We start from the raw sequence: 22,654 nt of genomic DNA, 5'->3' as shown, positions 1-22,654 counted from the left end.
CAAAAAAATATTTTTTTACCAGAGAAAAAAAAACACTCGGCAAAGAGCTTCTTTGCCGTGTCAAAAAGCTCTTTGCCGAGTGTTTTTCGCATGGCATTTGGTATAGAGGCTCTTTGCCGAGTGCTCGAAAAATTGCACTCAGCCGGCAAAGCATTTGACACTCGGCAAAGAACCGGATTCCCATAGTGCTAGCAGAAAAATAAAGGACGACAAAACGGACCAAGAAGCAGGGTTCTCTATGACGATGGATGTTATTGGCCACAGTAAAATTGAAACTCCATAGATCGGAGGAGTGTCAGCCTCAGCATTGACAACAGATGTCTTGTAGTAGCACTGACAATAGATGTCTTGTAGTAGTACCGTGCATCTAAACCTCTACATGTGGTCTGGCTGCTTGCGACTTCATTCGATTGTCCACGCATCTTTAGATAGTATACTATATTTGAAACAAAACAATAAGTTACGTAGAGATGAGAGGAATGAAAAACATAAGGAAAATGGATTATTATATATAATACGGGACTCTCTCTTCTTCGCCCCTCATCTTTGAACTTAGCTTGTGTTCTTAATTAATTTTAAATGAATGGGGACAACTAGCGCCGCGCCGCAACAAAATCTTCTCTCATGGCGTCAAATATAATCTATACGTGGGATCCATCATGAGGTTCAGTTTCGGTAGAGACAGGTATGTACGTAGCTAGTGCAACAACAAAACGCAAGGCATGTGTAGCTGTTGTGGGTTTTTTTCGAGCACTGTAGCATGAGTACCACATCCCTGACCTTTTCCTTCTGATCCATATGTATACACATGCATCACGCTGCTCGAACGCTGAGGAAAATTTTCAGAAAAGTATGTGACTTATTAATTCCTTTTTATATGTATGCCTCGTTCTTTATATAAAAAGAGAGTGGAATGTATAAACCTACCACTTGCTGTCATGCTGAGCTACCCACTTGTCAGTCATTGCTTACTGCACAACGAGCGAGTGTGTAGCTTGCTGGTTGTCATGACTTGCGTATCCACTCTGCCCAATTGCGTGAGAGAGAGATCCAGGATTCCGGATGAAGATAGACCCTTTGCATATCGGTCCACGCTAGCTACATTCATCAAACTTTTGTGTTTGTGGCAAGGGTTTCCAGTTCCATCCTTGTCCGGCCCATGTGGCTGCAGTGCACATCCTTATCTCCCTATAGCTAGCTACACCAATGCAATCTAGGTCAACAACACACAAGCCGATGAGCCTATGGTATGTGTATATGCCACGCCTATCTTCTTTTGCCGTGCGTTTGTGGAAAAGAAAATAATGGGGTAGGTCTTCACTCGATCAATTTTCTCGTTGAAAAAAAACATCTAAGGTACTCCATCTTTTCCAAAATATAAGGTGCAATTTGGCTCAATGCATGCGGTCTCCAATGCTATACTGTATTTGGCCATTAATATCTCTATTGTATATATATAGTTCATAACCATAAAATCAGCACCACTGAAAGTGCTTTAATTTATTTCAACTATCAGCCAATGGTGCTAAAGTTGTGTCCCATAGGCTAAATGTTTGTAAAATTATCAAGTTTGAATCTCAATGTGTGCATGCGTATTACAAAAAAAGAGTACAGTTCATGTATTTCATTATTTATTATGTCCGTTTGGCAGCACGTACTCCACGTAGTGTTATAGTATTATAGTGCAAGGCAATAACATGACCTATAGGAAAAAGTTCAATGTACCCCTTCAAATATAACACGTCGTTTTCAAGTTTCTACCGGTATAAGGTATTTTACTTGACTGTAAAATTACTTTGAAAATATTTAATTACCTTAATTGTAGATGCTTTAATTTATATAAATTATTGGTCAAAGTTTCACATTCTAGACGGCATTATTTAAAAGCATGGATATTTAAAAGCTCTGGATCTCAATTTCCAACAATTTAATTCCTTTTGGATCGGTCTTTTATTGTTTTGTGCTATGGAGCGGCTAAAGAAAGGCCCAGCACACACAACTTAATTATTTTTGGATCAATCTTTAACTAACTAGAAGCAGTTAAGACTCATGGAAAATAAAAATGATGGATATATGTTGCTATCACCATGACTCCATGATGAGTGAAGCAGGCAGAAATAAAAACGACCCTGACCTTTTCCAGTTCTTTCGCAACAATCACTCTCTATCTATCGTCAGTTATTCGTTGCTATGCATGATCAGCTGACATGTGCTAAATTACTTTTTATCCTCACGAAAGACTATTAAGCTATCTGTTCCTAGCTAAATGCGATGCACCCGACAAAATACAATAACACACATCTGTTTTCAGGCACTGTAGCATGAGTGCTACATGATGCCTGACCTTTTTCCTTGTAATCTGTTTATACCACAGGGCACAGGGTGTCTCTATCACCAAGAATGGCTGCGACGATGAATCAATCCCATCAGCTTCACATATTAAATTCACGTCAAGTTCGACTTGCAGATGCCAACGAAACTTTTCATGGAGAAGAAAGTGAAACCTACGTGCTGTTGCCGTCACCATTAGATATCCACACAACCACACAACGCAAGCATGCAGAAGCGATCTCAACCATCTTCTCCATGCACCATGTTTCTCGGAGCATCTTCTTCTCCACACCACACAAACATCCAACAAGGTCATGCACAAACCAAAACGCATCGCAGCATGTAATTGCTCAGCAGGGCTTATCTGAGCCGTCCACTTCTGGCTTGGGATGTGCGCCGGGCACCGCTGGCATCTCGTATTCATGTGTATTCCGTCTTTTTGAGCGGACGTATTCCATCTTTTTCTAGAGCCCGGCCCACCACGTGATGTCAGTGTGAGGGGCGGAGTGTCTTCTATCTCTTCTCTCTCCCGCACGCACTGCAGGAGTCACCGTCGTTGTCGGTGTCTTCGGCGGCCGCCTCGGATCTGTCCCGCCGGTGGCCATCATCGACCACCGAGAACTCCGCATCGTCGTCCTCCTGGAGCGCCGCCGCGCCGTTCTCATCCTCCTCTCTTGCCCGCACGCACTGCGGGAGTCATCGTCGCCGTCGGTGTCTTCGGCGGCCGCTTCGGAGCGGTCCCGCCGGTGGCCGTCGTCGACCGCCGAGAGCACCGCATCGTCGTCCTCCTGGAGCGCTGCCGCGCCGTCCTCATCCTCCTGGTCATCCGCACGCGCCGTCTTCCGTGAAGATGGGGAATCGATGCTGCGCCTGTTTCTTTGTTTGACCTCCATTTGCTGCCGAGCGCGGACCAAAAGGTGCACATGTAACAGACGTTGACCATAAAACTACTAGTTCAGAACAAGCCCGATAACAATGATTTCGCGACAGATAATCCTGGATCACCATGTGTATTTCACCCTGACGAACTGCATAGAGCAGACCAACACCTGCTTCAGTCATGTAGGACCTCTGCTTTTGTCTGAATGGACGACTCAATACTGTACCTTTGTGTCTGAAGACACTAAATAGTATAGATGGCCAAATGGGCGGCACGGCACGACCCAGCCCAAGCACGCCTAGGCACGGCACGACTAGGCACGGCACGCCTGGGCACGAAAAAACTTTCGTGCCGTGCCGTGCCGCCCAGCGTGCCGGACTTGAGGCCCAGGCACGGCACTAAACTCTTTCGGGCCGTGCCGTGCCGCCCGCCGTGCTCGTGCTCGTGCCGCCCAAGTGCCTAGGCACGAGGCTAAGCACTAAAATCCCAACATGGCTCATTCAGCAGATCGATTCATCTTGAGTAACAAAAACTGATAGAAATCAACAAAATATCAAGGATGAGCTGTTTTGTGCAATGGCTGCCTCATTAAATACCTATCTAGGTAAAAACTCACACCTCGTGAGAAAACGCTAGATAGGAAAAAAGAGTACAGCCCAGCTCATTAAGTTCAAGTTACAGTGTTAAGTTAACCTCATAGTCATACAATGCAAATAAACTATCCTATTACACAGCAGCTTGTGCTGGAGTTTCATCAAGGTACTGATCTTCATAAGCTGCCTCCAGGTCTCCATCCTCTACCATGTGCTGAGCTCTTTCATCTGCAGCCTCCCAGTCTTTGATGCATGTGAGCATTTCTACCATCTCTGGCTTCAACTGACGCCTCCTCTCCTCTATGATCCTGCCAGTTAGACTAAAGGTAGATTCTGAAGAGATGGCAGAAACAGGCACAGTTAAAACATCCTTAGCTAAGATAGAAAGTACTGGATAAGGCTGTTTGTGCTCATGTCACCAGGTCAAGATGTTGAAATCATCATCAAACTGGTTGACAGTGTCACTATCTAAGTAGGCAGTAAGTTTAGAAGAAATACTATATGCACCACCAGTGCTTGCTGCTCGCAGCAAAGCACTTGCAGATGTCCTTCTACTAAGAGGAACAGTAAAAGAGCCACCAGTACCAACACTGCCAAGACCAGACCCAGGAGAAGTAGTAGAAGTAGAACCATCACCAAAGATCTTACCCCATTGAGCTTTTTTCTTACCAGTAGAAGGTTTATGTGTAGGCCTTGCCAATCTAATAGAACCAAACTTGCTTTCATACTTGCCAAACATGTCAGACAGAGCAGCTCTCACAGAGGTAAAATAAGCAGAATAGTCAGTACCAGTTAAACTAGAGAGCAGCCTAAGAGCATTGCTAAAACTTTTTATTTTAGCTCTAGGATCCATGATGAATGCAATGGAATAAAGCAGAGGTATGTCATTCCAGTACTTAAGGTACCAATATAACCTCTAATTAAATGTGTCAGCGCTTCCATAGTAGAGGCATTAGTAGAAGCATTATCTAGAGTGATAGAGAACACCTTATTAGTCAAGCCAAAGTCTGAGATCACAGTGTGCACACGACTCAGCAATGTAGTCACCACTGTGACTGACATCAATAAGGCTGAGACCCAACACTCTCTTCTCTAGTTGCCAATCAGAATTAACATAATGACAAACCACACTAAGGTAATCTTCCTTAGCATTACCAGACCATATATCAGAGGTAAGACCAATAGAGCCAACAGAATTAGAGCTTAAGTACTTCATAAGATCATCACGGCGTTCAATAAAGTACTTGGCAATATCTCTAGTAGTGGTCTGCCTACTAACAGGAGTAAATCTAGGGTTATGAGCAATCTGAATGTACTCTTTAAAATCATTTGTTTCACCAAACCCTAGAGGCAGATCAAGCTTTGCAATCAAACGGCACAATTGAGTACGAGCCACATCAGGACTGTACTCCCAGAAAACCACACTACCGTCAGCATCAAAAACTAAGGATTGACTGAGCACTAGACTTCTTTTTCCTACTACGGCAAGTTAGAAGATGCCGACTAAGATGGCCAGTGCCGCTACTGGAAAAGCCAGAAAGGACTGATTTGCAGTGAAGGCACTTGGCTCCATAGCTGACGGTCTTACCATTGATCTGCTTGAAGAGCTTCTCGTACTCGTCCCACACCTTGGAGGTGCAGGGCCATCCCCGCTTCTCGCCGGCGTGGCTGACAGAGTCCGGCGCGGCACCGTCAGCTGCACCACCAGCGCCAGTATCAGCACCGGCACCAGCACCGGCACCGGCACCGGCATCAGCACCCGCACCGGCACCACCAACACCAACGGGAGGGGGAGGGGGAGGGGGCATGATTACTTCCACATTACCACGCCGACCAAAAAGCTCCTCCCGTTCCTCCTCCATACCGTCCTCGTCGTCCCCCTCCAGGCCCATCATCCGCAACTCATCGTTGGTGGTGGGGCCCTCGTCGTCGTCCATGGCTTGGAGGGCAGGCCAGGCCTTCGGCGCGTCTCGGCTTCGCGTCGGCCGGCAAAACCGAGGGAACCAAGCTGCCGGTTAGGGTCCAAAGACCCTAGATCCAGCCCCCTCAGGTACCCCAACGGCTTTGCATCGGCCGAGCAACTGCGCAGAGAGGTCAAAAAGATCAGAACAGGAGAAAGAAATAAAAAAAAATTGAAAAAACATGTTAGGGTTTAGGGACTTACTAGATCCGGAGCACCAAGGACGCCGGCGAGATCGAGGACGGCCGGATCTACGAGATTTATAGAGGGATGACCGGGTTTGGGGACGGATTTGAGTTGAGGAAGCGAGTTGACCGGTGAAGATGAAAAAGTAGGGAGGAAAACAAAGAGAAGAGGGTAGAGTGGACGGCCAACGGCGGCGAGCCGGCGACCAGAGTTGGAGAAGACGGTCAGATCGAGACGGAGACGGGAGGGGAGCGGGGCTGTAGACAACGTAGAGGGGTCGAGGTTCGATCTAGGGTTAGGGTTAGGGTTAGGCGAGGCCGCGAGGGGAGCGGAGAGGGGTCGGGGGCGGGGCAAGCGAATGGAGGCCGGGGGTGGCCGGGGGCAGCGGCCGGCGCCCCTTACATACCCTCTCCGCTGGGATGGGCCGGCAGCAGGCCTCCAACGGCTCTTTTGCTGGCCTGGCCTGGGGAGCGAGCCGTGGGCCGTGCCGCCCATCGAACCGGCTTTTTCGGACCGTGCTTGGACGTGTCCATGGGTCGGGATTGAGGCCCAGGGACGGCCCGCCTATCGTGCCCGTGCCGGCCCGAGCCCAATAATATTCGGGCCCGTGCCGTGCTCGGGTCGGGCTAATATGGGCCGGGCTTCGGGCCCCCATGGGTATCGGGCCAAATTGCCATCTATACTAAATAGTTCGTTATATATTACATAGGTTCGACAGCGTGCATAGCATATTGTCCATTGCAATAAAGGTTTGCTCATGTACTTACATATATTACATAAATAGGTACTATTAGGTAGTGTTATGGCCACTGATCAGAACACTGATCATTACAAAAAAAAAGTTTGACGACTGATAAGAACTTTTATGGCCACTGATAAGATCAGTTGGGATATATTTCCTCATCACTTGTAGCATCCATCAGCAGCTCACTGTCAGGCAGTTCTAGATGCACATGCAGTATTTGTAAGTGGCAATGTAGTTCCGAATGTAGCTGCAGTAGATATACTGATGTACAATTTTTCAAATTAAGGAAGAAATCAATTCGAGTGCAATATGGTGAACAACTTGTTAATTATCAAACACATTGTACACAATCATGTTTTCACGAATGTGGCGGGAATTATAGGCCAATGACCTCAACAGGAAATTCCTCGAAACTTCTGGGCAAGTGATGTGTATCGCTCGGATCATTCACCTAACTATTGCTTCCGCATCAAATACATACACCTTTTTTAGATGTAGTTATCACAAGGGCATTGTTCTTGGGGCAAAAGCCACTAGATGTAACATGGCCACCATCTTAATATACGATTCATGGACCAAACCGCGGGCACCCGATAGGGCCACATCGACCGTTAACTCAATAACCGTCGGATCCAGCCAGCTAGAGTTATCAACCGTCAGATCAGATCGGCACGGGTCTGTCGCCCGTTAAGCTGCGAACCCGAGCGCTCGCGAATCCTCAAGAATCTGCTCGTCTCCTTCGCTTTCGCCTGCTGCCGGCTATCCCGGCATGTCGCTCATGATGCTCTCCGCCGTCGCTCGAGCCTCGCAGCTCGGCCATCGCTTGCTCGCTTGGTTCCGGTGGGTTTGAGGACGAAGCGTGGTGCTGCTGCCTCACCCTCGCTCGATTTTTTCTCCCCCACTGGTGTGGCGGATCTCGAGCGCTCCCGCTGCGCCGAGTGAGAGGTACGGTCTCCCCGGCCTAGATTATCTGAGGATGGTGTCGTCGGGGCAGCCCAACCCGATGGGCCCTGGACAACAGTTGGGCGCGCCTCCCTGCTGCGGACGAGCTCCAGCCTCCTTGGCGCTGGCGCCGGCGGGGGCGGCCAGCTGGGCATGGCGATGGCTGGCGGCCATCCCCATGTTTCTGCAACTAGAACGGGCATGGGGATGCTCGCGCGGCGAGGTCACTGTCGCCCATGACGCTGCAGCGCTGCCGAGGCCCTGGCACTCGCCTCTGCCACTACGGCCGCTGCGACAGCCTTCTCCCCTTCCTGCCTTACCTGGCCTCCTCCGTCTCTCCTCCGGCTCGATGTCGTGTCCCGCCGCCTGCCCCTCCTGCCTCGTTCGGTCTGCTAGCGTCGTCCAAGTGGGTCTATGTCACCGTCTCGCGAGCTCAAGGGACACCAAGCTACGCTGCCGACCAAGCACCGCCGGCCAGCGTCCCTGCGTCATGGCTCACACCGCCCAGCAGCACCTGCACAAGGCCATCGCTGCAGCCGAGTTAGGACCATCCGAGCATCCGTGGGCAACTGGGATGGCAGGGTGCCTTAGTTGGACACTACATGCTCATTGAGTGTTCGATATAATGCCTGAGCTAAACCTGGCGTCCTTTGCAACATATATAATGCTTGAGCTATACTTAATGTCCTTCAACACAATGGTGCAAGAACGTGCTGCACACACTGGTTCAACAAACACAACCCTATGGCAATGACACATCTCTTCTGTACAAGGCAGAGCAAAAGGATTGGGTTATCGGCCGAAGCAAAGAATTATGTAGCTTATGCAATAATGCAAACATACTACTGTAAATACTGTTCTATGCATGCCATACGCAGATATATTGGGTTATCGGCCGAAGCAAAGAATTATGTAGTTTATGCAATAATGCAAACATACTTTTGTAAATACTGTTCTATGCATGCCACACACAGATATAACTTGACTTATGACCCTTCTTTCATGCTTTTGTATTAAATTTCAGATTATACTGAACAAAATATAAGACAAATTAAAACAAAGAGTTTGTTAGAGCTAAGAGAAGTCAATCCATTTGATCATGCGATACACAAACTATTTAGTCAATTCTTACCTACCATGGGCCTTAGCACTCTTGTAATTATTCAGTTTCTGCTGGATTTAAAGCTAAGCATCCCTTGAAAGGAAACACATAATTTTAACATCTAAATATATGTGATTTATTTAACATAATTTTTGTAGTTGACCATGCCATATATGTAAGAACTGTTATGTCCTGATCATGAGCAGGTGCTCGATTGGAATATACAGCAATAAGCAAATCATATTTCCATATTGATTGCAGCACCAGTATTATTCAAGACTTCAGATTTGTTAGCTAGTAGCTTAGAGAATATATAACATACCTATGCTCAATAGTTGTGCTTATGCAACCATCCTTGGAACAATGATATTTTCCACCATCAAAAAATCATCTTGAGCCACGAGCTTGCAGGCTGGATAGCACCAATATTGGTTCTGGGGTACTTTAATTATTAATACAATGCACTCAAACTTTAGGCCCTGCAAATGACATTTAAAAAAAAAGAGTAGGCAAACAAATGTAATAGTGTTGGTTCCTGTGAGTTCTATATATTTATTGTTATCTGCTTCATCGCAGGTTGATTTAAATTCTCAATACGATAGCTGCTCGAAAATTCTAAATCTACAGCTTCGCTTCACAGAAATCTTGCTATAGCCACCCTTAAAGAATCAACGATTGTCCTGCTAGCTCTGAATCATGTTGTGTACATATATAGTGGTTGTTTGCACAAAATTTCCTGCTGTGAGTGCGGTGGTTTTGGGGTGAAGAGATTACCAGGGAGAAATCTATCAAATTAATGAAACATGACCAATAAAACTCACATGCAACAAACCAAACCCTGGAGTTTTCGGTGAAATGGAACTTACCTGTAAGTCAGTCCTTGCTTGTTTAGTAAGTTATCTGGAACGGGTCCAGATAAAGAATTGTTGTACAAAAATCTGAGTAATGAAGAAAAACATCAGCTGAAAAGTGGGGCATTGCTATAAATCTATGCAAAAGCATGTTTAGATAGAGTATGGACATCCAGATACAAGGTGCATCTGCACATGAAGGGATAACATAAATCTAGGTCGTTCTTTACCTAACTGACAACATGCCTATGTTGCACAATCAAGATATATTGGACATAAATTGTGAAATAGAGGGGGCATGTAAGATCGATCCAAAATATTGTAGGCCTTGGAGGGATATCCCTTGTCATTCCACATATCCACCATTGCAAACGCAAAGCCTGGGCAATGCGGCCACCGTCGCCGCCGCCTCCATCTTCTCCTCCTCCCTCGACGACTCACCGTCCGCGCTGCCGCCTCCGTCTTCATTCCGCGCGACAATGTCAGAGTTCACTAAAAAATAAATTAGTAACACATGCAAGAGATCTCAAAATCAATGGATAAGAAGTTGGAGTACTCATCCAATCCATAGCTACCTCAATTCACCATAGCTGATAGAAAATCGGGGCCCATCTACACTGAAAACAGCCCGCACACTGGCCATACGCGGCAACACCCGCGAGCATTTCTAGTTCATTCTATATATGAACCAGTGTTGCCTGCAAAAATGAGAAAAAAATAGTGATGAGGGAACGGCCTTTATATCTACTGCAAGAAACAGGAAAATGTGTATTCAAGACAAGTTGGAGAGTATCAAACTGGTGCATACCTTTGTGCCTCAAGGTTAAATACATAAATATCGCCAGAACAGTTAACTGCACCCAACCATTTTAGTGACTTACAGCCTTTCCTTGTTTCATCTTATTTTTCCACATCGGCTCGCACGTAAAGCAAAGAATCAGCCATGTAGAGGAACAGCAAGAGTAAGAGAAATAAATACTTGCAGATTAATGTAGTAATTCATGAGAAACGAGTGTAGAATACTAGAATTACATAATGAATTGTATATTACTGCAATAAGTCATGTCATTAGTGCTACAAGGACCTTCAAACTTCCAGTATTGTATTGCAATTACGTAGTGGTTCATATGAACTAATGAGGGGTATTACTGTCAAACTTTGGAGGCGACGTGACCCAATCCAAGCATGAGTTTCCATCCAGATTTCCAAGCAACGTACTGTCACTTATCTGCGGTAACCATTATGAACTAAAAATGGAAACGCCTGAAACGAGATGGTCTGGTCTGATTTAGTATTTTACCATTTAAGCTGGGATGTTTACAAATTACAATGCGTCAGGCTCTGTGTAGGCCAGAGTATTTGTGTTTGCAAGAGTTTTTTTTTCTGCCTGGAAATTTTCAAAATGTGAATCGTATAATTAGTAGTTAGTAGCCAAGTTACTTTGAACCTCCACAGGAAAGTAGAAAATTTGGTGAACCTAATTTTACCTACCTAATCTTTTACCTACGTCCACAGTCAAGTTCTATTTGAGTGGGCAGTACGACAACCAGGACGGCAGTTTCATCAGAATAAGGAATACATACAAAACAAAGCAGATCTGAGACGTAAAGCAAAGCAAAGGCTTTAGGGCTGGTACATTACCAGATTGTTAAAGCAGAGGAGCTAAAACAAACTAGATGTAGGCCCAAGTTCTAATGCGATACAACCAATGAGAGTCTTAAGTCACAAGAGGTAAATCAAAACAGATATAGGATCAGTGGTAATGGCAGCGGAGGACACACTAAGCAGAAAAGAATGCGGGGGGGGGGGGGGGGGGTGGGTGGGGAGGAGCACAAACTAACTAGAATCTAAATCACAGCGACAAGAAGAAGCGCACGAATCAGGAGGCGAGGGAGAGGGGAGCCAACTTTAGGAATTGCGAGCAGCAGAACGAGCTTACCTGTACCTCGAGACGCCGGCGTAAAGAAGAAGGGCTGGCTGGTGGAGACTTGAGATGCCGGCGGACAACGGTGGTGGCGCCAGTGGATCTGAGATCTGAGCTCCCTCCATCAGTGGCTGCAACAAATGCGGTGGTGGGCAGTCGCTGCTAGCTCGACGACGATGGTGCAAAGGCAGCACAACCTGCAGGGGCCAAGGGGAGAAGGGTGTACCGTGTACGGGACGGACAAGTCAAGAGGAATGCGGAGGGAGTGGCGCCTGAGCAAGGAGAACAAGTGGCTGGGGTTGAGGTGAGTGGACGCCTGCCAATACAGTGGTCGTATGTGTACCGTATATGCACATCTATAACTTTAAATGTTAGGAATACAAAAAGATTCTCGGCCTGACAACGGGGACCCGAAAACGCATCCCCAGGCCTGCGGACGGCTGCGATAAACCCTGTTCAGCATGTACACTCCAAGGTTCCTGGTTGACACACAAACATGCTCATCATATGGCTTGTCTGCTCCATCCACTAGTGAAAATGAAGGAATGTTACATCCATGAAACTCACGGCGGAGCTAGAGCTATTTGTCGATGTACGACTTTCCTCAAAATTAGTGGAAAAATATTGTTCCTCACTATTCATCCATGCATCGAGTGTGGCTCCTGCAACTAGCTCCGCCTGATGAAACTTCGTGTGTGTAGCAATAGGGCTAGCTACAAGTTCCTTTGTCCAGCCCATCAGCTCGATCATGTGTGGCTGAATGCTCAAGCTTATCTCTGATGAGCACTGCTGGGTGTACATAGATATGCCATGGCCCATGGCTGTCCACATTGCACAAGTATTTAATCACGTGGAAAAAAAATGATAGGGTCATTCAATCAATCAAATTTGTTCTTTCGTGTTGCAAAATCAAAGCTATGGTTTTATTTATTTCACGGTATTCTCATGGATGTGGCTGCATATGGTGCTACGCCATGTTCTTTAGTGTGAGTGGTTCATCTATTCTCCACCGTAGGTGGATCCTTCTTGTGAAAATTGTGCAGTGTGGATATCAACGAGATTTTGAGTGGCTTGCTCTGCACTTTCATTTATTGTTACAAATTCCGTTACAATTTACAACAACTGCTTTAGACCCTTGTTATCAATTTATTAAAGGGAACATATCACGTGCTTGCAAACCCTGCCAACTTCAATCTGAGCCACCAGATCAACATTCAATATAAAATCCATGCAAAATTGTAAATATTTCAACTATGTAGATCCAGTTTTTTTAACCTGAGAATGTTAGCTAAAACAAGGGATGTATGGGCCTTTAGTAAAAGCCCAATCTGGTTCTTAACCAAAACCTCCCAAATTAACTAAAAGCCCACATTCAAACCCATCAGGCGGTTGTTTTAGAGAAGCTGCCTCCATTAAAAACATTAACCGAGGTGGTTATCTTAAACTGACCGCCTCGCTTAAACAATTAATCAAGGCGGTTGCACTACCCTCCTCGGAAAAGCCTTTTTCACCACCTCGCAAAAAGATTTTGTAGTAGTGAAAATTATAGATATTTCAACTATGGGCCTGTTTGGCAGGGCTCCGGCTCTTCCAAAAACAGCTCCGGCTCCGGCTCCTCAGATGGAGCGGCTTCTCTGGTGGAGTTGGAGCCGTTTTAGAAAATATTTGGCAAAACAGCTTCACTTGTTAGATTGATGTGTAAGCCGCGTGAAGGCACGATTTCATGGCTTCACCTTGCATGTGTAAGCAGCCGATGGCTTCAGGACCGGCTTCACACGTGAAGCCGGTTACAAAACAGACGTTTGGGAGGACTTCACCTGGAGCCGCTCGTGAAGCCGCTCCAGAAGCCCTCCCAAACGGGGCATATGTAGATCCGAGTTTTTTTTTTAACCTGGGAGTGTTAGTTAAAACAAGGGATGTATGGGCCTTTGGTAAAAGCCCAATCCGAATCTTAACCAAAACCTTCCAAATTAATTAAAAGCCCACATTCAAGCCCATGAGAGCCTCATGTAGATGGGCCAAAAGTTGATATCAGGTAGAAATCATCCTTTTATATTACACAAAGCCATGCGAAACTCTGGGCATGATTACCACATTGAGATTGAGATTCACATAAATTAATTACCAGTACATGACAAAGAAATAAATATATAAATAGTTAGGTTTTGCCATTAAACACGGCAGGCTTATCTATAGGGGCTGCTACCAAATACAGAGCATTACAACAGACTCATATCATATCACGAGGAAGGTGAGACAGTCAAACAAATAAAAAAAAGAAATTCAAGGAGAAATGATACATTGCATGGTCGGGAAAAAAAAAACAAGGTCCTGGCAAAAACTGGAGCTGCACATGCAGAACATGTCTTTTCGCAGTGTACTTGGTGCATCGCAGTACAACTCTGCTGATGAGGATGTTATATGAACAACATCTAATCGCTGAGACTGGCGTGTGTTGCAATGGAGTCTTCGACGAAGCATTTAGGGGACCTTCCCCAGAACATTCAAAGTACGTCTTCATCCACTATAGTTCTTTCCCTACGAAACCATAGTGTTTTGGAAATGAAAACATGAACTATGTATTGTATCGCTGCAGCTATGCATCGCGCGCGTGACAAATCGCGGATCCATCACCTGAAGCTTCCTCTTTTTCTTCCTGGCGCCGCCGCCGCCGCTCATGCCGCCGCCGTGGTGACAGCTCAGAAAAGAAAATTACAGGGTAAGAATCACAACTTCTGGGCTTGGGTCGAGACTTTCAGGAGCGTTAGCCTATAGTAGGATCGCAGGCCCATTTTGGTTCACTCTCCGTCTCCGACTTCCTTCCCTTCGTCCCCGGCTGCCCGCGACTCTCCCCCCAGTCTCCGCCGCGTCCCCGCCGGCCGTCGCCCCCATTCCCTACGTCCGGGACTGGCGTGATCTGCAGATTCCATCATCCATCGGGGTCGCATTGATCAATTCCGTCTGTTCTGCTTCTGGTAAGGAAGCCAACCCCTAACTTTGGTTGGATGGATGGATGGATTGCTCCCTCTGTTCCGCATAATCAATCGTCTTCCGTGTTCGCTCGGTAGCCCTAGAATGTGAATCTGAATCTTCCCTTCAATCCTTCCAGTGTGCTCCCGATTCGCTGGATGCTTGGTTGGATTACTAATATCCCTTCGATTCCCAATTTAATTCCTCTTGGGGTTCAACTAAACCCTCCTCTTCATTTCATAGGCTAGGTTTATTCCCATCCGAAGACATGTCATCTATGTGTATTCAGCATGGAAAGGTCGCAGCGATAAAATGTGATAATTCCTATTTACCTCGGGATGGCTCAAAAATTTATGAGCCTTTGCGGAACTCTTAATGCAAAATTCAGGAATACATGTCTGTCTGACTGTTCTGATGATTTTTTATTTATTTATTTTTTGAGTCTGAAGAACCACACTTGCAGTGATTCAAGGGGAGGGAGTGAGGACTTGATCAGAGATGAATGCTCCGGATCGCTACGAGTGCTTTGTCGTGCCTGAGGGCACCAAGAAGTAAGTACTTGCAACATGAAAGCTATTATCGATGATCATTGGCCTGTTTGTTATGCCTTGTTTCTCACTTCTCTATAAAGTGTGAACTGTGACGCTTAGCCTGCCGGTCTCTTGCTTTTATGAATTTGCCCCGTTTCTCACTTACTCTTAGGTTTTAGCTCTCGTACTGATAACAATCTTTCAGGGTGTCGTATGAGAGGGACACAAAGATCGTGAATGCTGCCTCATTCACTATCGAGCGTGAGGACCACACCATTGGCAACATTGTCCGCATGTGAGTATATTTTTCTTGTTTCCCTTAGTGTCATCTTCTTTTATATCTTTTATGTGTGATGCTCTTATGGCTGTAAAATTTGCAGGCAGCTGCACGGAGACCCAAATGTGCTCTTTGCTGGCTATAAGCTTCCTCACCCACTTCAGTACAAGATCATCACGAGGGTAGGGTACATATTTTTACTTTCTATTTATTTTGTTTGGTTGTCTTATTCAGCTGGTCACTAATTCTATGTTGTGTGGACAGATCCATACTACCAGCCAAGCCAGTCTTCCCTAACACAGGCCTACACCCAGGCAATCAAAGATCTAGACAAGGAGCTTGAGTACCTTATGCAAGCTTTTGAGGTATGTTTCTGATGTATCCACTAGAATTCCTAGTAACTTTTCCTGTAATGCACCCTTTCTGTCATGGAGTAAGTACTAAGGTGAAAATGAGAAGCAACAGTTTGACTTGATTCTAGTGGATATAAAATAAGTTGCCTTCTACTTCTGTTGATATTAATTTTTATAGAAACTTCTTTGATGTGATGACCATTGTCTTTAGGTGTGGTTACTGTTTGATCTTGCATATTTAGTGAACAATTTTATAGTCTGTTATACTATTTGAACCAGCCATGCCATGTGATTTACCTGATTGCTTGGATGCTATAAATATTCAGCATCATTATATCTTGCTAGATATTCTGAAGAAAGAATTTGGGTCTATACATACCTTGAATTCTGACTGCATACTCCTACCCTGTCCTTTTGAAAATACAGAGGATCATGGAACCCCTTGTTTTGTATTTAGGATATAAAATGCCAAACATGAACAAGAGATGTCAAATACAGACATCTTGTGTGCCTGCTTTCCATAGAATTTGTTCATGTGTGGCTGTCTTCCATAGAATTTGCTTACTCATTCTACCGAACTCTTATTATACCTAAGTTCATTCTGATTTTTTTCCTTTTTTAAAGGAGTGTTTCATTACCTTTTTTTGTCCTGTTAACATGTACAGCTTGTTAAGTTAGTGAAACACTAGGAAAAATTCATCATTCTGCAAGTGTGGGGAAGACAATATGAATTATTAATGTTATATTTGGAAGAACCTTTTTTTGGTGATTTTTTTCAATGTACAGATGGCTTAAGTAGAGCACAAAAGCCTTGGAAATCCATCTTATTGGTGTTAGAGCATTTCACAACCACATGTTTACCTTAATAAAAAAACAATAGGGACAGTGTAGCATGTCAATATGTGTAATTCTGTTTTTGATGCGTGTACTATTGATTTTGTGTTGCTTACTTTATACTACTTTCTAAAACAAAGCATTTGAGCAGCAGTTGATGAAAATCTGAATGGGTAGCTGAAACTTTTGATGCGACTTTACTCTTCAGAACATTAGAAATGTGGCGGTGTTTCTGTTAGGTACACTCCTAGGCAGTTGATACAATACTTTGGATCACTAATGGAAATCTCTGTAGAATTAAAAAATAATATATTAGTATTCAGATTCATCTGTACAAATCCCATTTCTCAGCATACAGTTACTCTTTGGTTAGGAAAGTATGGATCACTACAGAAGCAGATATAACATATACATAATATAAAAAAAACTTGACCTGCGAGGGGCAAGCCGCCCCCTGGGCATTAATGTAAGAAGTAGACCTCTCACACTGGTCGAGAAAAACCCCCGAACCCCTGCCCCACCTTACACAGGGGCCTCATAACCCATACCGTAACCCGTGTGAGAGCGGGCCGGGGTGAGCCGGGACCTATTTCCATATGCTTTGGCGTGTAGGTAGACTAGGGGATTTTTTAAACCTCAGTCTGAAATTCGCTCCCACCGGGAGTTGAACCCAAGACCTGAGGAGTGCTACTGAGGCCACCAAACCAATCCGGCTAGGCACCCTTTCCCGAACATATACATAATATAGTACATCCACATATTTTCAAGCTTCAGTATGCATCTAGCTATTCCATTTGTTGCTAGGAGTTACCTTCCTAGACCTCCATATGACTACTTGATGTCTGCTGATTTTACAAAATAGTGAAAATCTGATGATAGGACTGTGTTCCTTGTTTAGGATTTTTGTGTGTTCTGCAATTTGAGGATAATGTCAGCTGTGTTCTGTAATTTGAGAATTTTTTTCTTTTGCATTCTTGTTAAAAGTAATAGATACGGTATGCAAAAATGAATCAGTTGAGATAAATCTGATGTTGCCTGGTCTTATGATCCTAGGATCATTATGGTAAAACCATCGAGTGGATAGCCAGGCGTCAGCTGCTAGAGGAGGGATTGATGACCGAATATTGGAAAGCTTTGATTGATTATTCATTGCTTGATTGTAAAGGGTGCCAGCCATGTGCCTTATGTAGGCCTAACTCTGACGACTTGACAAACAAAGTCTAGATAAGATAAGAACCTAACAAACAATAAATATTCTAGGTACTCTATCCTGATCTTTGGTTACAGTCACACGGCTAATGCTTGCATGTGTGAACAGTAATACCTGCACATAACACTTGGCCATTTTGAATTATTTTACAAAGAAAAGTATGAAGCATTCATGTTAGTTTGACTAGTCTTGTTTTCCATTTTTTTTTCTGAACACAAATGTCTGAAGTAGCACCTCCATTGGGCCTGCATATGGCTAATGGTGTTGAAGCATTTGAGGACCACATATTTGCATCAAAAACATTAGGATGAGAAAACTATAGAGTTGCATGCCAATTATTTGTTGTTTTGTTTTTTTTATGATGCTTCTGCTAAGTTTGTAATGCTAAGGAAAAGCCTTATGCCTTCCAAAACAAAGCATTTGAGCAGCAACTGATGGAAGTCTGAAGGCTGAAACTTTTGAGTCGCGTTGCTCTTCAGAATATTGAAAATATGGTGTTTGTCTTGGTCCTGAGCAACTTTAATAATGTTACAGAGCAGCATATAAAATACTTGGACCAATAATGGTATCTCTGTATAATTATATAAATAGCAGCATTCTGATGCATCAGCACAGATCCTTTTTTTTAGTACCCCTTTCCAAAAAAAAAAACAAAAACAATCCAGTCTGCGTCAAGCAGGATGATCCCTATATTCTACTGACATTCTGACTTTCCTTTTTCAGGATGAGAAGAACAGGTGTGAGACAAGGCTTTAGCTGGCCGAAAAGGAAGGCTCGAAGATTGTGTAAATGATGACGTCAGACTAGTCCCTGAAGGCCTGAACTACCAGGAGTACCTTGTCTATCCTTGAACGTTTGTTAAGGCTCCAAGATCTCTTGCTGAGTGTGCTGTTATCATCTTGTCGCCTGTGTTTGCACCATTAAGCCGCAAGGTTTTTCTTTCCTCGTTCGTGGTCATGCACGGGGTTGGCCGAGCCGCTAAGGCAACGCATTTTGCTCCTGCTAATATCTTTCGGCCTTGGCCACGTACACGTGTGCATTCATTTTGGTCCAGGCAAAACTGTGGGCCGAAGTGCAACTGCTGGTCCTACCGTGGCCCGCTTGCACTGCTGTCTTTGAAGCCCGTACAGGGCTCGCTCGATGCTTTTTGCACCGCGTGACTGAGTCAGTTGCTGCCTGCTAAAACTTCTTTCAGATTCGCACGAGGAAGCCCAATTACTACTCGTATTTCATCCAAAACCGTACGGAACAAGGTGCTCAACGATGGCCTTTGTTTTTGTGCAGCATAATTTTTATATTTTACTAGGTTCATACCCGTGTGTTGCTATGGGCAAAATAAATATCAAATCTCATAGTGTCATGCAAAAGATCTAAATCAGACGTTGTCTATAGAAAATGAATATATTTAGAAGAATGTGTTTTGCACATGATGTGAGATCATTCAAACAACTAAGTTAAAATGTAATGACAACCACACTCATTATGATTCTAGACTGAGTGTCAATAGAAAGACCAACACAATTAGCAAAGCACTCCTTAAACAATAGTCTTTTAGAACTGATCTATTGTTAAGTTCCAAAGAAAGAAAATTATAATACCATACATTAATATTTCAATCATTCTTGCATCAATGGTGTGTTTGTTTAGGCAATGTTCAATCACCACATAAGTCAGCTCATGCAATGCTCTTCGTTGCGCTCTGTGCCTCCACTCTCCTAGTGACAAGACAACCAGCAAGATCAGTGATGGCTAGGCAGCTTATATAAACTGAACTATAGACACATACCAACATTTTGCAGATCTAAATTATGCATTGATAAAAGTAAAAATTTTAACAAATTACTTGAGTTATGCCTAGCGAGATAGAATAATTTGGAGCACTGCAGAGCAAGAAGGTTATTTGTAACCAGTCATAATTAATAGAAAAAAATGGAAAGCCATACTGCAGGCTTAGTGTCTTCAAAGGAGACTACAACATTGAATGGAGGAACAGAAACTGAACAAACTTAAAATATTACATTTTTGCAATTTACATCAAGAAGAGGACTTCATACAAATGACCATGGTCCTGATTGGTTTAGGAGTTGGCATAGAAATGATTGTGTGATTACTTCAAGATGGACGCAATATGAACCGCGAGTCAGCAAATAGTCAAGGCATCAGACTGGGTGACTGTCATCTTGGATGTTAGTGGCATGTCTGTGCTTGTCAAATGCCAAGTAACTAACCAAAATAAACGATCAGCTAATAGTTTTAATGAATCAGACTGAGTTTTCATGCACCCCCCACCACGACATCCACCATTAAGGATTTACAAAAGATCCAGAACGCAAATCATTTACACCTTCCTCCTGACTAACCTGATGATGCAAAGCTCGTATGGATAGACCTGGTTGGAGTATGATTTGTGCTGTTTTCAGATGTGTGTTATCTTGTAGCTCCATCAGCCCACCTGAAATAATATAAATGACCAGAGAAAATTACAGTTGAACACATGATACATTAATTTCATACACTTCTAATAAAATCGAAATAATATACTTCTAATAACTTCTCCAGACCCCGCACAGTGCGGGAAGCCTACGGCACTAGGTACGCCCTTTTTTTATACTTCTAATAAGAGGCAAGCTGAATTGTATTTTGGAAAGCAATGTGATTTAGATGCGTGTGTGTTTTTCTCATGTATCGAGATCCATCGACACTTCAACTTAGCTAAGCATATTCACATGAGGGTTGGGGGGGGGGGATGGGTCCAACCTGGTTTGCTCCAGTATCATGTATTCCTGTCCGACATGCTAAAAAACAATCACATGGAAAACATACCGGACATTAAGTCCACAGCAAAGTCAACTAACATTTTATACTGAAATTTGCTAGACTGAGCATCGGCATCCAATTGGATAAACAACAAGGCACCGGTAACAAAAAAAAGAGAAACTTGCTAATACCAGAATTTACATGCCTTGTTTTGGAGATCTAAAGGAATTAACAAAGAACAAAAAGAAAAGGAGAGAAGAATCTGCTTACATGAACTTACTTCAGCCACACAAACATGCAGAAGCAAACGCTTCTATCATCTTATGGTAATGTTGTTCCAAAAGAGATTGAGCTCAAGCAAGAGAGGAGTACCACTCACTGTCATTTCAGACCTAGGTTTAGTGTCACGGAGAAGGCTTGCCCCAACTTTGCTGATCACCTGGAAGAAACAAAATCACCTGTCACATCCAAAAGCACTTTTGGAATGTGATGAAAACCAAGCAAGTTGATCAACCAACCTGGTTATTCTCAGATTTTGATTATGGTTTTGTAACTCTGCTTTGCCACGAGAACACAAAAATTTTTCAGTGCAACGATCCATTAGGTTTTTCTTCAGAAAATATAATAAGTTAAAACAAAATCTGAGGAAACTCTTTTTTTTTCTTCTATATTGCTCGGTTCCATGCATATTATTGAACAACAGGTAGTATGCGTATTCCCATTTGTTTGAACCTATTAACATATGATCAGTGTGGAACACCCATAAATTTAGAAAACACTAACACATTTATAGCCTGCCAGACAGTAGAGGCAACACTTGATTCTTCATGATGGCAAAACTGAGGGATCCCAACCAAACACATTTAGCCAAGGACAACCCTATTGTTTCAAATAGCACAACTACATAAAGCGTAAGAGTGCCTTAGTCCCCTTCATCTAAAGAGCATATTTAATTAACCAAGAATATACTATGGGTTATGCATGGAGTCATGATCTAACAAGCTACAGAATCACTCTGAAAAAGGAAAACATGTGTATTGCATCAAATATCTAGGTATACAGTTGCAGAATCTGGACTGCAATAATCAGAGATAGGAATGAAATTGCACTTTGTTAGGGCAGTCATTGCTAATCACAAGCTCTAAACTTCCATCCAATGTCAAGCAGTTCTTGATTATAATGTTGTTAACTGAAATTAAATTAACTCATTGCCATCAACCAAGAGGCACAAATAATCTAAGCAAACAGACAACATACGGCCTACATGAAGGATTAAGAATCTAATACCTGCAATTTTGTACTGAGTCCTTCCCAGATGCTTCAAGATCAAAGTGTCCATCCAATTCAGACCCTATGTCCAAACGCCACAAATATAATGCTAATTAGTTGAACAAAGAGATAGAATTTAATTAGGGGCTCACATGATTCTTCAGAGTAGTGGCCATGATTCTTTGGAGACCTGGCTGTCGTCGCTTGATCCCAGTCTTGTCATTGATGCAGTAGTAGAACAGGACAATGGTCAGAATAGGAGGCATGGGAACGGAAAAACAAAGTAGAGTTGACAATTCAGTGCATACCATCGCGACGGTGGAGATGATGGCACGCCGGCCTGGAGGTGATGGCACGGCGGCTCGACGGCTGAGCGGTAGGATGTCGACCTCGCGCGGAGAGCCGGCAAGTGAGGAGGAGGCCGGCGGCACCGCGCGTTGATCAATCCATGGCAGTCGAAGAGAACCTAGGCGTGGCGTGGCGGAGGCAGGAGCGCGGGGTCGGAGCACGAGGGGCGCGGCGTTGCGGCGGCGGAAGGGCTCGGCGGTGGCGGAGGCTGGGACCGGGGGGCATGGATCTGCGCAGAGGAGGTGGGTCTCTGCTGGCTTGATCTATCGATCCGCCTGCAGCTTAAGCCCCTGCGACGGACGCGGTGAGGGCGGCGTGAGGGGAAGGGCGGGTGCGGTTTTGACTGCTGATGATCGGACGGGCACGCTGGTCCAACGGGCAATCCTCGACCATCCGAGGACGGACGAGAAGGACTAGTAGAGATTTTTGTCTTCGCCGAAATTACAGGTGATACATGCATCCACACACACACTAGATCCCTGAATGCCTTTCACACAAGTACACAACAAAACATAGAGACCAGCAGAGTTATTTGTAGTGTTTGGTTTGAGAGACCACCTTATTCCAGATGAGGTGGTGTCAACTTTGTGAG

At 44.3% G+C, this 22,654-nt stretch overlaps 2 long non-coding RNA genes and 1 pseudogene across 5 annotated transcripts; 1 reads left to right on the top strand and 2 right to left on the bottom strand.

Annotated features, from left to right (window-relative positions):
- Positions 1 to 3,690: 3,690 nt before the first annotated feature.
- Positions 3,691 to 11,827, bottom strand: LOC120682703. Of its 4 annotated transcripts, XR_005678553.1 has the most exons (8): positions 11,530 to 11,827; positions 10,399 to 10,977; positions 10,166 to 10,288; positions 9,821 to 10,082; positions 9,606 to 9,677; positions 9,062 to 9,218; positions 5,969 to 8,151; positions 3,691 to 5,885 (listed from the first exon to the last, which is right to left on the bottom strand). It is a non-coding gene; the product is annotated as an uncharacterized LOC120682703 (long non-coding RNA). The 4 variants fall into 4 exon arrangements; XR_005678552.1 differs by lacking the exon at positions 11,530 to 11,827 and having other exon boundaries at positions 9,062 to 9,524; positions 10,399 to 11,394; XR_005678551.1 differs by lacking the exon at positions 11,530 to 11,827 and having other exon boundaries at positions 10,399 to 11,394.
- Positions 11,828 to 14,267: 2,440 nt separating this feature from the next.
- Positions 14,268 to 18,631, top strand: LOC120680489 (annotated as a pseudogene).
- Positions 18,632 to 19,982: 1,351 nt separating this feature from the next.
- On the bottom strand, positions 19,983 to 21,951 carry LOC120683697. Its single transcript, XR_005678883.1, has 5 exons — positions 21,867 to 21,951; positions 21,733 to 21,796; positions 20,964 to 21,000; positions 20,446 to 20,884; positions 19,983 to 20,140 (listed from the first exon to the last, which is right to left on the bottom strand). It is a non-coding gene; the product is annotated as an uncharacterized LOC120683697 (long non-coding RNA).
- Positions 21,952 to 22,654: the final 703 nt, after the last annotated feature.

This window comes from Panicum virgatum, chromosome 7N (assembly GCF_016808335.1).
Source record: "Panicum virgatum strain AP13 chromosome 7N, P.virgatum_v5, whole genome shotgun sequence".
NCBI lineage: Eukaryota > Viridiplantae > Streptophyta > Magnoliopsida > Poales > Poaceae > Panicum > Panicum virgatum.
The sequence above is the reverse complement of the archived record's forward strand: the minus strand, read 5'-3'. Positions and strand labels throughout refer to the sequence as shown.